Genomic DNA, 13324 nt, shown 5'->3' with positions numbered 1-13324 from the left:
TGTCATGATATTTATTTTTTGACATGTTTCACATTGGTAAAACATACAATTTGAACTATTAAGCCTCAAATTTTAACATAAACATGTTTGATTTTATGCAGTTTCTCAAACTATTAATTTCTTTGATATTCAATGTGACATTCCCGAACTTATAGGTGATAACTATAAGATATGGAAGGAGAGAGTTCTCCTCCATTTTGGGTGGATGGATATTGATTATGCTATTAGGAAAGACGAATCACCTATAGTCACTAATACCATCACTCCAACTGAGATCGCGTTATATGAGCGATGGGAGCGATCCAATCAGCTAAGCGTGATGTTTATCAAAACTAAAATAACTGTTGGCATACGTGGTTTTGTTGACCAGCATGAAAATGTCCAAGACTTGCTAAAAGCTATTGATAAACAATTTGTCACTTCGGATAAGGCACTAGCAAGTACCCTAATAATAAAATTTTCATCCCTTAGACTCACCAACATAAAGGGTGTGCATGAGCACTTGGTTTGTAAGCTTAAGAAGTCTATATACGATTTAAAACAAGCCTCCCGCCGATGATATTTTAAATTCTATGAAGTGATTTCTTCATTCGGATTTGTTGAAAATCCCATGGATCAATGCATATACCAAAAGGTCAATGGAAGTAAAATATGTTTCCTTATTTTCTACATAGATGATATTTTGCTTGCAACCAATGATAAGGGTTTGCTGCATTAGGTGAAACAATTCATTTCTAAAAATTTTGACATTAAGGATATGGGTGAAGCATCTTATGTTATTGGCATTAAGATCCATAGAGATAGACCTCAAGGTATTTTAGGTCTATCACAAGAAACCTATATCGATAAACTTTTAGAAAAATTTCGGATGAAAGATTGTTCACCAAGTGTTGCTCTCATTGTGAAAGGTGATATGTTCAATTTGAACCAATGCCCAAAGAACAACCTTGAAAGGGAATCAATGAAAAATATCTCATATGCTTCTGTCATAGGAAGCCTTATGTATGCTCAGGTTTGTACTAGACCTGATATTGCATTTATTATGAGAATGCTAGATCGATATCAGAGTAATCCAGGTATGGAACACTGGAGAGCTACAAAGAAAGTGATGAGGTATCTACAAGGAACCAAAGATTACATGCTTATGTATAGACATACAGACAATCTGGATGTGATTGGTTACTCAGATTCAGACTTCGCCGGCTATGTTGATTCTCGTAAATCAATATCAGGATATATTTTTATGATGGCTGGTGGAGCTATTTCTTGGAGAAACACCAAGCAGACCTTGACTGCTACTTCTACCATAGAAGATGAGTTTGTCTCCTGTTTTGAGGCTACTTCACATAGTGTATGGCTTAAGAGTTTCATTTCTGGGCTTAGAATCATTGATTCTATTTCTAGGCCATTAAAATTTTTTTGTGATAATTCAGTTGCTGTCTTTATGGCTAAAAATAATAAAAGTGGAAGTCGAAGTAAACACATCGACATTAAGTATTTAGCCATAAGAGAACGTGTAAAAGAAAAGAAAGTGGTCATTGAACATATTAGCACTGAATTGATGATTGCTGATCCTTTGACTAAAGGCATGCCACCTCTGAAATTCAAGGATCAAGTAGAGAAAATGGGACTTGGTTCCACTTTGTAATGATATTGAAACTCTTATATATTGTGATATTTTCTCATTCATGTGAACATTATTTTGAGAAAATATATTGTTACTGGACCAAGAATAAATATAAGGTTTACTCAAGTAATATTACCACATTAAGATTAAGAAATTAAATACATTATGATACATGGATGATAATACTCGTTCTTAGAGGACTTATCACTATGATTCATATATTTATTTCTTAAGAAAATTATTCGAGAAAGATTAATTCAAATTAATAAGCTAAACGTATGCACCAAGTGGGAGAATGTAACCGTTATTATTAAATATCTTATTTAATAATAATGTAACCATTCTCATTAAGATTCATAATTTATTATCATGAATTCCTTCATTTATTCTGATTTAAATGATTTCAGTTTTTATTCATTATAAATGAAACCATTATTATTAAATTAAATATTTAATATCATTAAAATTTTTCATTATAAATTTAAATTAATTCTTGAACGTTATGAGTTGGTAATAATAAATATTCTTGATGGGAGAATATCTATATATATATATGAGGATTTTGGTCCCTGGGCTCAATCATCTCTTCTTGAAGTCAAAAGGATTTTTTACACCATCTAAAGCAAGAGTTCTGAGCTGAGAAGTGCCAAAGTTCAAGAAGAAACCGTTGCTAAAATTCTTGACAACAATGACTGGAGGTACGCTATTTCGTTTCCGCATTAGTTTTTCTTGTGTTTCTACAAAATGATTTAAAAACACATTTTGGTATCAAAGATTTCTTACATCCTTTTGTAATCAATCCTCCGTTAGCATCTGCTCGTTCGGCTTGTATACCTTCAAAGCCAAAATTTTCAGAATTCTCTCCAAATGAGTGCAGTGTTACAGTAACACGAACGATTGTTATTTTATGTTATTTGAAAGAGAAAGTTTTATTTACGTAAATCCATGAAGAAGGGAGTATTGGTGCACGGTTGATGCAGTGAATTAGTTAACGGTAGGAGTATTGATGCCCACTCTCCAAGATACGAGCATCCACAACTTTACATCATTTCCGGTATTCAAAAATATAAGTTTTATTGATTTATGAGATATTAATATAAGAGTTTAATTGATTTATGATATCTATTTTAGATAAAATTGTGACAAGTCCAATATATTTAAGTGTCATGAGTCTAGATTATAAAAATGGGTATAGTCTCCCCTTATCTCCTCCCTTTTCCGATATAGATTCGTAATAAATAGTATCAGAGTCATGATATTTTTTTTATTTATAATGACGTGCAAGATTACAATAAGAAAGGCACAATCTTTAGTTGAAACTTTTAAGAGATGTAAGTTTGCTAAAATTGAAGAACCTTTAAATTTTGACAAAAAATAAGATACAAAACTGATGAAAAATTCTTATTTTTCAAGAAGATATATTAATAGATCCAATCAACACTCAAGGAAGATGAAGAAAGTTTTCTGACAAACCAATAATTATCATTGAAGAACTCAATCTATCATAGATGTTCGAAGCTTCACAGGTTCATATTTTGTGAAAAAAGAGATCTATCAACCTACAAATATTTCTATACCATTGAAGAATTCTTAGTTTGAAGGGATAAATTTATAATTAGATATATTAGCATTATGGGAAAAATCTTAAGTTAATGCTAACATAAGTTTTATTGGTTTTGAAGATCAAGATAAGAGTTTAATTGATTTATGATATCTACACAAGTCCAATATATTTAAGTGTTATAAGTTTAGACTATAAATAGGGGTGTAATCCCCCCTTATGGGGCACCAAGTCAAATTAAGGGAGAGCAACCGATAGACTGCAAAGTATTAATTGAGAGATTGTAATCAAGCTTTCTTAGTAAAGGCTTTTATATTTTGAGTTATTTAGTATTTGGCTTTCTATCCCATTTATTTTTCGATCCTAGTTGGTAATATCTTTTTTTTTTTTTATTTCCTCTCCATTCTTATGATTCTCTTCATTTGCTTGATCTTATGTTTATGATCACCCATCTCCCATGTGATGGCATAGTACATCCAAGTCTCCAAGATGCCCACGTTACGAAAGGTATATGCTAACAGGGCATAAAATAGTTATTATTAGTGTTGTTGTGATAATGCTATCAAATGGGGGTTGTCACAGCTTGTCTAATCCCAAAGGCATAGAATTGCCCAATTGAACTGTGTGACGATCAAGGGGAGTCGATATCAGGAATGGAGTAGCTGAGGTGGGTTCGAGATGACTGTTGTGCCTTTACACGAGCCTTGATCCCCTCGGGATCCTACACAAAAGTCAATGTAGAGAGCAATTTCTCGACTTGATCCTTCCGATGATTAAGTTAACCTTTTGTGAGGGCAATCTGAGTCGGGGGTTAAGTATGTGCCAAATTTGGTCTCTTCTTCAAGTAAGGATCAACTTTTATACCTGAGAAGGCTGAGGGGGGTTGCGATTGATAGGCTGCTCATACATACGTCCTTCTTATAGGCCTTATTTATTTGGATGATTAGCCCGTATGGCCTCTTGTGACGTGTCGTTAGCAGGGGATGATATCAGAGACGCTGCATGCTAGTCGAGTGGGTTTCTCATGAGTTGTCACCCATAGGGGCCGACAAAAGGGAGACGTGGGTTGGCTAAGCCGTTCAAGGACCCCTAATCTCGATGGTCGAGTAATACCATCCGGCATGGTTTACGGACCACAACAAGCGACTAACTATCATCCTAATACTAAATAGGGAGGGGTGATATAGTCTTTTTCACATCAATTCCCTGACAATGACTAGCTAACAGGCTCTCATTGGAGCCATAATATTTCCTATCAAATTAGGTTGAAGGTGTATCACAAGATAGGGCATTGAACATTTTGCTACCATAGTCCCTATGCTTCTATCAATTGCGGTTTCGAGTTAACATAATAGTTTGTGGGACCTTACAGGTCAAACAGTGTATGAAGAAAAAAAACCTTTTGAGATGATTTCTTTAAAGAAAACTGCATTAAACTATAACGGGGTTACAAAAGATGGGAGTTATAATTAAATAATTTGAAATTTGCATAGTAATAATTAGATTTTTTTTTTTTTGCAATGATAAGTCAACATCGCTTTCCCCTCTCTCCAACAGCTATCGCCAACAACACTCACCATGCCTCCATATAATCGTGGAAGGGCACTGATGTCGGGAGCGACAACCAAAATCTTTCATCTTATTACATACTCCCATATGATGTCTCTTCATTAAATGAAATTAAGTCATCATTTAATATTCTCCCGTAAACTTAATCTACTTCCAAAATTCCATTCCAAGAAAAATCTTCCATTTGAATAATAATTTCAGATCGAGGAGTCTGACAAAAATATCAGCAACAATTAATTGATCATCCGATTTGATGTGGCATCCCAGCGGAATCTACTTCTTCTTGAAATAATCTTCACTCTGGCACGGCGTTGTGGATACTGCCCATTTAGGCCGACCATTACTGTCGCATTTATGGCTGACAGTATGTATGAAGTTGCAGACGGCTAAACTACGAAAAATTCCACAAGAAAATGGGTGCAGTCAATCACGCCCCTGGAAAAGTCTTTGAAATGTTGCACACGATTCTTCTGATAAGGATAGAGCCAGCCATGTATTTATCCACATTCATCGTCGCGTCGCGAGTAGTGGGCAACGGTGGGCGCCTTGCAGCAGGAGTTTCCATCATCACCAGCTCCTTAAGCTCCTTCAACTCCTCCTCCTTCGCCTTAGACTTCACCACCTGATATAACCTTCTGTGTATTTACTGTCTTCTGCAGGCTGCCTCTCCAAACCTATACAAGCAAAAGAAAGAGTGAGGAGCATGGCGTCTCATGATAGTAGAAGAAGAAGAAGAAGAGGACTTGCCATTCTCGCTTTCGTTGCCTCCGTGTTCTGGTTGCTGGCATCGCAGTCCATTTGCGACGATCGAGTGTTGAACTACTCGATTGATCCGAGCTTGTAGTTATGAAAGTGAAATATCTAGATCCATTTACCCTAACATCATTGATTTTATCAATGGAAATATAAAAATAAATGACAAAAAGATAATTTTAATATTTCAATTGGTGATGATGGACGACGTAGTGGACGGTGGCGCTACTGGAGGCTACGATTGACTATTGTGGATGAGGAGAGTAACGACGAGAGATGAATGTCGTTTTCGTAACTATAAGAATCGAAATATTAAAGGTAACTAACTACAAGGATAATTTTTTATTATTCCGACTAAAACTCTTATGAAGTAGTTTAAAATGGACCCCACCTCTTTTATCTTTAATACTTCAAATTCACCCCTTAAAGTTTGGAGTAACACCTTCTTTATTTTCTATATTATTTTATAGAAATTTCGAATGATCACTCATGTTTGCTTAGAGTTGGTGGTGATAAGATCTTCTCAAATGCTCCTATTTTCATAGGTGTTAGTCGGGGATAGAGAATGCATGTTACTCATCTTGGGTAATTTGACTCTGATATCATTTTATTAGAAATGTGGTGGAGTTATGAAAAAAGTAGCGGAGGAAGAAGATAAAATTCTAATTTTATTGTTCAAATGTTCAAACTTTCCTTCATAATAACTTTCTCTTATGTATTTATAGGAGATGAGATTACAAGATCACATTCATAAGAGATTAAAAAAAAAAAGGATTCTCTATAACTTTCTAGATAATATATATTTGTTTAATAAGATATTTTGATAACTAGACATAGTAACTTTTGAGATATTACAATATTTTCCAAGAGAATTTTACCTTCTTCCAAAATATTCCAGATATTTTTAATCTTTTCAAAACATCTATGCCCTTTTCAATATGTCTAAAATCTTTAGTCATTTAAGATGATTAAGTAAAATCATCTTTAACTAAATTAAATTTAATTTAAATAAAAGAAGTGCAGCCAACCAGGCTCAAAGGGAACAAAATAGTCGAGTATAGACTCGCTAACATTTAAGAGTACTCGGAAGTATGATTCCACCTAGAGGATCAAAACAATGGCTCCTGCAACTCCTCTTGTGTATGTGAAGCGAGAACGGCATTCTGCTTGCGTGTTGGAGGCAGCTATCACCAACAAACCTCGGATCCACAGAATCACGGAAGAGAACTGATGTCGACAGCGTCACCTCCTATTCCATGTGATCTGAGGACAGATTCGGCGAACGAGTACTCGGAGTTACTTCGGTAATAATATATTACAGTACACTTCATCACCTAGTGCTTTCCACATTCTACGTTCCACATTGGCGGGCATAATCGAGCACGGCCATCCCAGTATTCTTCTCCCTCGCTGTCTGCCGGAGCGGCTGCAGCTGCAGGTGTCGCCGCCACTAGCAGTCAGCCACTGTCGTTTGGATCTCGCTGCACCTCACATGGTCCCAGTGTAGAACCTTGCGGGGGTACTATTGACAGCGCAACGTCCCATTGCAGCATATCTCCTTCTGGTATAAACCGGTGCGGGGTAGTGAGAAATCCACCTAAGCCAACACCACCCTGCAAACCCGCATCTCAAGTCAAGACCTGTAACAGGCGACGCCACCGCTGTCACCATGTAGTAGTATCTTAATTTCTTGGAGCTTGTTTCTCCTAGCCCGTTTTTAATATTCGTGCTTTGAGCGCAAGGAGGAGGATGTGTTGTAAGATACATCACCTACAAATATTGGATCCTCCTACTCCGTTCGTCTTTAATATTTGCGAGGAAGAGAGAGTGTTGTAAGATACATATTTTACTATTTACAGTGGGGCGACGACGCAATTGACATACTTTTTTTGACTGTAAACAGTATAAATTATTTATAATAAGGCTGTGTCATCAGCTGGATGGGTTTGGTATAATTCCATTAGCAGCCGTGATTTATGCGTTAGGCAGACGAGTGCCAATGGACTTGCAAACCGGCGAACCTCACTTTTCCTGTCGTCTACGCACGTCTTTTTTGTCCACACTATATCTATCCCGCACCTGTCTCCGGTGTCTTCGTCACAGAGTGGCTCTTTGGGACGGTAAACGAGCGTCACTTTCTCCTCCTCCTCCTTCTACATCGCCTTCTCCCATGTCACTGCTTGTGTAGGCAATGTCCTAATATATCCATTCACCTCGTCTCCAGGTTGCCTTTCCAGTGTTACAGAAGCAAATTAAGTAGGAGTACTTCGGCAAGCAGCAGAAACCCGGCGCTGGATTGAGGAACATGACGTACGCTGATACTAGAAGAAGAGGAGGTCTCGTCAGTCTCGTTTGCTTTTCCGCCATGTCCTGGTTGCTGGTATCGCAGTCCATCTGCTTCGAGCAACGCCGGAGCTCCGCGTCTGGAGTGTCCGGTTGTGTTATAACTTCGTCTACTGGTTCAAAGAAGTGTCTTGGGTACTCGTCGCCGACCTGGAACGCCAATCCTCCTCCCACAAGCACTGACCCGTACAAGAAGGGAGTAAATCCACCCGCACACTGACCTTCTACAGGTATGGCGTGATGGCGCGGCTTTGAAGCCCTTTCACCACTATGTTTCCCTGTAGTATTTGTCATCGAGTGTGAGAAAGAGTGATGTTACGGTGGGCAACTTAAGTTGGTTGACCGTTGAATCTATGTTTTATTTCTCTGTTAGCTTTTCTCGTTAAACGTCAACAATAAAAAATATCGGATTTATTCAATAATAACTATTTATATTTGCCAAAAAAATAAAATATAATTTTTCTAAACCAATAAAAAAATTCACCATATCCCATTAGGTATGACCGCGACTTGCAGCGGGCCGCTGCTGCGTGAATCTCCCTACGGTGCACGATCCAACTGCGTGATTACTCCCGGTGTAAAGGTTTGCAACCCCGAGGATCCTTTGCAGAACCCACGCAGGCCAAGACCACCCCACACACCTGCATCCTCTTAGGCAGTAGCCAAGACCCATAGAAGCCACCACTATCACCATGTGGTGCCTACATTTCCACCTACTTCTCTCTCCTTTTCCCACCTTCAATATTAACGCAAGGGTTTGGTTGTATGTCTCTCATCATTTAGCATCTCAATTTCTATGTATTTTCTTTCTTCTTTTCTTACTTTTAACGTTTCTAATTTTGGCGCTTCAAGTGCGAAGAACCAGAGCTATTGCCAGGTCTTCAGGGAAATTAGGGTTTTGTCTATATAGTTTTAACCAAGATGAATATAGTTTATCTTGCAGAAGGAGTAGATTAATTAGTATCATACGATGTTCGTTCTCGAGCGTCACATGCTCCTATAGTCTCCAGGGATGCTCGCAATATAAATGACACAGAATAGTTATTGATGCCATACATATTATTACCGTGGAGATCTACCGAGGATCCACGGCGTTGAACATATTGCTCATTTAGCCTATTTAATACTCCCCATGGTGGTTTATGAGTTATATAAGATTGTGTTTAAGGAATTGCAGAAGGATTTGTTTTCCACTAGAAAAGTTTGTGCAGTCAATGATCTGCCAGGAAAATAATAATTTTTTCTTCCCCTCTTGGACAGTCATCAGATCTCCGTAGATCATCAGGTTGCTATTGCTCCAGCCGTGCAGGGAGAAGAGATCAGATTGCATTCACTTAATTCCTTGGTAAGCGTCCACACTCCACGGTCCATATTGACAGCAAGCCATGGCCAACCTGTCATTCTCTCCCCATGCAATAAGTAATGTCACGTCGTCACATCAGCCATTTAGACTTTCGTGGCGACCGGGACGTTAACGATTAATCAGCTATAATTCGTATTCCTTCTTTGTGTTTCCTCACCAATGCGTGTTTATAAGTATAAGAGGAAGAGCCAAATGAACAAACAACAGCAGCAGAACAACTCTCTACACAGAGGAGACACACATGGGGCATCATCAAAGATCTCTCTTCGCTGCAATCTGCGTTCTCTGCATATTGGTCTCACTACCCGCCACTGTGCAGTCGGTGTCGCGCGGTGCTCCTCGCTCACTTATAGTTAATGGTACTGCAGTGGTCTCAAGTCCAAGATATCCTGTTCGAGCTTCGGCAAGTTGCACCATAGTTGGTGGTGTAAGGGTATGTAATCCTCCTAGTCGTAATCCCCCAATCCCGGGAAACCCACCGTCCCGTGAGCCGTAAGCCGTAAGCCGTAAGCCAAGATAGTATCAAGTCTACGAATGAGTAGCTTATGCCTCCAACTACATGTTTCCTTTTGTAATCCTTCGATAGCATCTACTCACTCGGCTGGTATCCCTTCAAAGCCAAAGCTTCCAAAATGAGTGCAGTTACAGGGAGCTAGACAAATAACAGAAGTTACATTTATGTGCTACAGCAGTAATGTAGCAATACGATTGTTAATTATTTTATGTTATTTTCCCATACAATCTGTTATGATGTACTGTTGAATATAAAAGAGAAAGTTCTATTCATATAAAGCCAGCCATGAACAACGGAGTATTGGTGTTCGATATGAAGCAGTGTGTTAGTCGGCAATAGGAGTGTTGGTGCCCATTGTCCTGACATGAGCATCAACAACTGTCCTTCATTTCCAGTATTCAGAAATGTGGGCTGATGCCTCTTCAAAGGCTTCTTCTCCTTTGTGATCACCAGTCTCCCAGGTGATGACATAGTACGTCCAAGTCTCCAAGGATGCTCGCATTATGAAGGTGTATATTGCTATTATTATACTGCGTCGTCGATGACAGGGTACAAAATAGTTACTGTATTATATAAGAGCTTGAAGGTGTTTCACAGGGTAACGGCGTTGAACATTTTGCTGCCATGATCCATATGCTACTAGTTTGTAGGGACTTGGAAAATTAGTGATGTCAAACACGCGTAAGAAGGAAAAAAACAAAGAAAAAAAAAACCTTTGATACGGTCTTACTGTATACAATTATAGAATTAATTTATTGGGTATGTTATTAAATATCTTATGAAAAGATTGAATATGAATTGAATTATGTAATAATTATTATGTCAAAATTATAAATTTCTGGTTTTGACAGTGTGTTCTTCTAAGGAAATCAGTAGGAATACCATTCTTGACTTAACGCTGAGTTGGGTTTTTACTAGACGTTTTCGGCGTGTAACGAAGTAATGTCTATAGAGTGACTCTGATATGCCTAGAAATTATTTCTTTCACCTCTCGTCTCTTCTTGGCGGGCCATCAGATCTCCGTTTATCATCAGATTGCTAGTGGTCATGGCGTAGTAACCTTTCAGGTTTGCTAATGTGATGATCTCCTTCTCCTACACTTCTTCCTTCTGATGTAACTCCGCTACCGAGGAGATCCTTCCTGAATACAGCTTGTCGTGAAAGAGAAGGAGTGCTGTATAGAGCCGCATTAGCCATAGGTTATTATAGTATAGAAGAAGAGGTCTCAGTCTGGTTTCGTACGCCTGCATGCATGTTTTTAGTTGTTGGAGTCCATATCCATATCCATGTCCAACGGACGAGGAAAACGCACCATCGATCCTAATGGCTCGAAGACTGTGTCTAGATATGTATAGATAACTCAACCACATAAGTTTAAATTGCAGTACTCTTTTACTTGGTAAACGTTCAAATGTAAGACCAGATACAATTCTCTACTCATGCAAGTAGCAAAGAGAAAAAGTCACGACATCACATCATCCACTTCGACTTTCATGAAATGCAGCTTTAATGCGTAGTCCTTCCTAGTATTTCCCAACCAATGTGTGTTTATAAGCACAAGAGGAGGCGCCAAACAAACAAACAACAGCGGCAGCAGCAGCAGAACTGTGGCCCTAGTTTGAGGAGCGTACACAGAGACATACATGGGGTATCATCAGAGAGCTCTCTTCGCTGCAATCTCCCTTCTCTGCATGCTGGTCACACGACCCGCCACCGTGCAGTCGGTGTCGCGCGGTGCTCCTCATTCACTTGTAGTTCATGATGGAAAGGTCTCTAGGTCACTATATGCTTCGGCCGTTTGCACCATAATTAATGGTGTTAAGGTATGTAATCCTCCTACATTTGAGCAGGGAAGCCCCCAGTCCCGGCAAACCCACTCTCCCGTGAGCCGCAAGCCATGACAGTGTTAAGAGTAGGAATGAGTAGATAATGTCTCCAACTATATGTTTCCTTTCGTAATCCTCTGTTAGCTTCTACTCGTTCGGCTGGTATCCCTTCGAAGCCAAGGTTTCCATACATTACTCAAAATGAATGCAGCCACAGGTAGCAAGAGAAATTACATTTATTTTATGTTATTTGTCCATACAAGCTGTTATGGTGCACTGTTGAATGTAAAAGAGAGAGAGTTTTATCGCATATAAATCCACGACCAACATAGTACGACTTGGCATATAAATCGGAAGGCTTCTTCTCCTTTTCACCCCGAGAGATATTTCATGATTGGTTTTCTTTTTGGTTTGTTTGGTGTTATGTTTCCTCTCCATCCTCATGATTCTCTTCATTTACCTGATTTCACTCAGAGTTTTCACTGTTAGTTTCTCCTTACAGACATGTGCTTCCTGGTCAGGCATATGAAATTAATGTTTGTGATCACCAGTCCGCCAGGGGATGCCATACATACATAGTCTCCAAGGATGCTCTCATTACGAAACGTTCACACTAATATTATTAGACTGCGTCGTCGATGACAGGGTGTAAAATAGTTACTATTAGGCTGTATTATATAATAGCTTGAAGGTGTATCACAGGGTAACGGCGTCGAACATTTTGCTATCATAGTCCATATGCTACTCTCAGCTGTGGTTTACTAGCTAATAGAATAGTTTGTAGGGACATGCAAAATTAGTGCTGTCAAACACGCGTGAGAAGCAAAAAAAAAAAGCCTTTTAGACTTCCTACAGCATTGATTAGTCCTCTGAACTCAATCTAGAAATTTAAGTTAGTACTGCAGACTGCAAGATAAGGCCATCTGATTGTTGATCAGAAGCATGATATGGGCTGACTTTGCTAGGCTCAGTATCACAAAGCATATTTTCAAACGCTGTTAATTCAAATTTGTTAACTGCGATGAAATCAACAGTTCAAAGGGTCTCAACTAAATCCATATTGAAATATGAAGGATCCTTGGAAGAAGCGAAGGAGTAAAAAGCTACACGGAATGTACCCCTTCCCACCCAAATGTTTTCTTCCGTCTCTGATAGAAAACACAATACAACACTAAGCACGTGAACCACATGATCCTTCCAAGTATTTCATGGAAATTGTAGTGCTCCTCTCCGTGGTAAACGTTCAAATGTAAGACCAGATATCACTCTTCACTGATGCAAGAAGCATCGAAGAAAAGTCACGACATCACATCACCCACTTTCACTTTCATGGAAACTTGACCCGCAGCGTCAATGCATATAGTCCTTCCTAGAATTTCCTGGAAATTACAGTACTCCTTTCGTTGGTCAACGTTTAAATGTAAGACCAGATATCATTGTCTACACATGTAAGAAGCAACGAGAAAAAGTCACGACATCACATCTCCCAGTTTCACTTTCATGGAAACTTGGACCTACCGTTTTAATGCGTAGTCCTTCCTAGCATTTCACTACTTCTTTCGTAGTAAACGTTCAAAATGTAAGACCAGATATCACTCTCCATTCATGCAAGAAGCAACGAGGAAAAGTCACGACATCACATCACCCACTTCCACTTTCATGGAAGCCTGGACCTGCAGCTTTGATGCGTAATCCTTCCTAGAATTTCCGAACCAATGTTTGTTTATAAGCACTAAGCAGGCACAAAACAAACCAACAACAACAATAG

General features: G+C 38.8%; 1 long non-coding RNA gene across 1 annotated transcript; it reads left to right on the top strand.

Annotated features, from left to right (window-relative positions):
- The first annotated feature begins 7531 nt into the window (after window positions 1–7531).
- On the top strand, window positions 7532–8230 carry LOC135635418 (uncharacterized). Its single transcript, XR_010495622.1, has 2 exons — window positions 7532–7630; window positions 7735–8230. It is a non-coding gene; the product is annotated as an uncharacterized LOC135635418 (long non-coding RNA).
- The last annotated feature ends 5094 nt before the right edge of the window (window positions 8231–13324 follow it).

This window comes from Musa acuminata, chromosome BXJ3-4, assembly GCF_036884655.1.
Source record: "Musa acuminata AAA Group cultivar baxijiao chromosome BXJ3-4, Cavendish_Baxijiao_AAA, whole genome shotgun sequence".
NCBI classification, from domain to species: domain Eukaryota; kingdom Viridiplantae; phylum Streptophyta; class Magnoliopsida; order Zingiberales; family Musaceae; genus Musa; species Musa acuminata.
Note: the sequence above shows the minus strand (reverse complement) of the source record. Positions and strands in the feature narration are given on the sequence as shown.